General features: G+C 40.7%; 1 pseudogene; it reads right to left on the bottom strand.

Moving 5' to 3' along the window:
• Window positions 1-162: 162 nt before the first annotated feature.
• Window positions 163-595, bottom strand: LOC103581859 (annotated as a pseudogene).
• Window positions 596-3,614: the final 3,019 nt, after the last annotated feature.

Genomic DNA, 3,614 nt, shown 5'->3' with positions numbered 1-3,614 from the left:
CAAAAAGGAGGACCTAACATGCTGTCCTCACCTCGGAACTCCACGTTCCATTGTTGGGCCTTCCAACATACAGGAATTTGATATCTGGGGATTTTTTTGTTTTTTTTTTCCAAGGGAACAAATGCAGAATTTTATTTATTTACATTCAATGAATTTAAATACTTGAGGGGTACAGCATCACATAGACTCTGTGCCCAACGGCCTTAGAAGGAAGGTTGCTTTGGAATTTGGAACAAGCCATGCCACTCTTTCCAATGTAACTTTCCCAGATTACTCTGGTTTTGTTTGGTTTGCCTCCAGGAGTCACTGTGTTATTCTTTGTGCATATAAGTATGTCTCTCACCCAAAGATAATTCAGTTTCACCTTGGACAAAAACACCTTCAATTTTAAGGTACTCTGGTTTTGTTTGGTTTGCCTCCAGGAGTCACTGTGTTATTCTTTGTGCATATAAGTACGTCTCTCATCCAAAGATAATTCAGTTTCACCTTGGACATAAACACCTTCAATTTCAAGAAGAGCTGTGTGCTCCACTCAGTTCCAGAGATCCCACTAATAGTCTGTACACACAGCCTTCAACCACAGTCTTCCAGACATATTTGCCATGTTAGGAGTCCCGCTCCCAGCAGAACTCTACAAGATCCGAGGTGGCAGAAAAAGTGGATTTGATATCTTTTGACAGGATAAGAATCTTTTTCTAATTAGAGAATAAAGGACTTCATACAATTTATTCCAAAATAAACTGTTTTGATTGCTGAATCCAAGATGTAGTAATACACGTAATCCTAAATCTTACTTAAATTCTTAAAACTAGTTTTAATTTCCATATTTTTTTGTGAAAAATTAACACTACAAAAAAAATAGTTCCACTAATAATTCTTCCCAAGATAAATAACTTCACTTCTCGCTATTAAGTTTTGAAAGATAGCATATCAGTTTACCTGGACATCTCCCAAAATTCATAATTAATCCCCAGGTGATGTAAGTAAAAGTTCTGCTGGTCAGTAAAGAGGAAAATGGAAATGAATTTCATAATGTATTAGGATTGCTCAAGATATGGCCCAAAGCCATATCCCCTTGGGCTCTGCAGGATCATGTTCTCAGGCAAAGTGGAGTTATTTGGAGAGAACTCAAGCCCTGCCAAGAAGCACATGGGGTATAACAGGATGTGGTAGCTGTGGTTTGACTTAGAAGGCAACATCCCCCTCAAATCAGTAATAATAACATTATTTAGCACCCCTGGGGTGCTTTTGAAACCTTAGAAGCCCTTCAAAGCCCTACCATGGGTTAAGCACACCAAGTTGCTGAGAAAGGTCATCTTACAAATATCGTGTACACCCATGTCTTCTACACTGGCAGACAGCACGAGGGTGGAAGAAACCCATAGGACTGAGTGCCAAGTCTCGGGGTCATAGCCTCCTCACTGAGCTTCCAGTGCCCACTTGCCTGTTCTCATATATCCACAGAAGAGCAGCCAGTGTGGGCCTTTCAAGACACAGTCTCATCGCATCATGCCTCTGCTTAAACATTTGAACAGTCTCGCAACATTCTCATAACACAGGCCAAATCCTTATAGGGTCTTTGGGACTTGCTATTCATCTTAGTCCATTTGGGCTGATATAACAAAATACCTTAGACTGGGTAACTACCACAGTAATTTACAACTCACAGTTCTGGAGGCTGGGAAGTCCAAGATCAAGGCACGGGCACATTCGGTGTCTAGTGAGGGCCCCTTGCTCATAGACGAAGTCTTTTCCCTGCAATTGCACATGGCAGAAGGGGCAAACAAGTTCCCTTGGGCCTCTTTTATAAGGGCACTAATTCCATTTATGAGGGCTCCACCCTCATGACCTAATCACTTCCTAAAAGTCCTACCTCTTAATACTACTGCATTGGGGGTTAAGTTTTGACATATGAATTTGGGAGAGACATACAAACACTCAGAACATAGTGGTGTCTGACTCCTGCCCACTTGCTCACTTCATCTTCCACTTTCTGCTGATGCCACATTGGCTATGAGCTCCTCAGACAGTACAGGCAGGCACCTTCCCACCACAGAGCTCCATACAGACTGTTGCTTCCACCCAGAGTGCCATCTCCACTTTGTCTTATCTCACACTCCCGCTTCAGATGTCAGCTTAAAGGTCTATTCTTCAATAAATTTTCTGTCCCCTACTAGTTTACCTCTCCCAGAACTAAAGGCCTTTCCCTCAACAATTTATCACAATGTACAATTATGCAGTTATGTGTCTGATTATTTGATTAACATCTCCCTCCTCCACTAAGCTATGATCTCCATAAAGGTAAGGCCCATGTCTGTTTTGCTCACCATTTTATTTCTTAATGCCTAGCATAGGTGCATACTAGGCTCTCAATGAATGCATTACACATGAACAAATAGTGCTTCACCATCCTTTAAAAATGTAATATTTGGGTTCACTCCCCACCACCCCAGCACAAGATATAACTAGCATGCAAGTTTCTATCCCTAAACAGTTAAGGTTTACTCTTGCATCTTATTCTCTAGAATGCCACAATATTTTGATTACTTTAATTCAAGCATTTTTGTCCTCCAAAAAGAAAGAAAATAATCATAGACTCACAGTACTAAAGAGGACTCAGTGATCTCAACTGGACAGTTTAAATATTAGACAAACGTTAAACTATCTGGTGAAGATAACTGAGCTTCTTAAAGTTTTCTACTGTTAAAGATTCTCTCCCTGCTCCAGAAACTTAGTCAAATTCCACTTCAATCTTTATTTGTTCTGATAGGCAAAGAAAACTCCTCCTCCTCACTTTCCTGTCATGTCTCTCCGCCTGCCGGGAAATGAAGATGAGCCAGCTGAGCTTGTAGGACCTTCCTCATTCTTCACAAAGCTCTCTGCGCAGGTGATGCATGCTACGCCCCTTTTCTCTTCAATAAACCACCCCATTTCTGTTTCAATTGCTTTATTTAAGGTGTTTCTTCTTCTCAACTTCTGTGGAGTTGTCATGGAAAAGTAGGGACAAATTTGCTCTGCCAAACAGTAAACACATTCTAAGGCTGTAATTGAGGCAGCTAGTGCCAGGACTTCCCTTTCAGTAGCCTTGGTCCTTTGGGCTCCAGAGCCACTAAAAGAACGTGAAGTCCCTATAACATAAATCTCGGGCCTGCCTGGCCAGGGCTGTAATCCATCACAGCTGTTGGGAAGCAGTTCTCCCCTGGACCCACTTGAGGCTGTCTCTAGGCCAAGGCCCCCATCCACGGGTCATTCTTTCAGCCTGAGAGTTCCTGCCTTCTCCTGGCCTCCCTGGCCTCTCTTGGCCTCTTCCCACTACACCTTTTGGATAAGAAAAATTAATTAATTAAATAATTAATTAATTCCTGACCATAACTCCATTAATACATATATCTGCAACACGGACAAACACACACATGAAGGTGATTATATTTGTTATGTTTAAGGAACTCCCCATAGAAAAGAACACTCATTGCTTTTTGTATTTTATGTAATGCTAAATTTACTAAACCTACAAGCTTAATTTTAAAAACTTTAAAAAGCAAATTTTCTTATACATTCAAGCAATGATCATAAACTTAAATTACTACAATAATTTAAACTACAATTTAAAATTT

Source organism: Galeopterus variegatus, unplaced genomic scaffold (assembly GCF_000696425.1).
Source record: "Galeopterus variegatus unplaced genomic scaffold, G_variegatus-3.0.2 Scaffold14119, whole genome shotgun sequence".
NCBI classification, from domain to species: Eukaryota; Metazoa; Chordata; class Mammalia; order Dermoptera; family Cynocephalidae; genus Galeopterus; species Galeopterus variegatus.
This window is presented reverse-complemented; position numbering and strand designations above follow the sequence as displayed.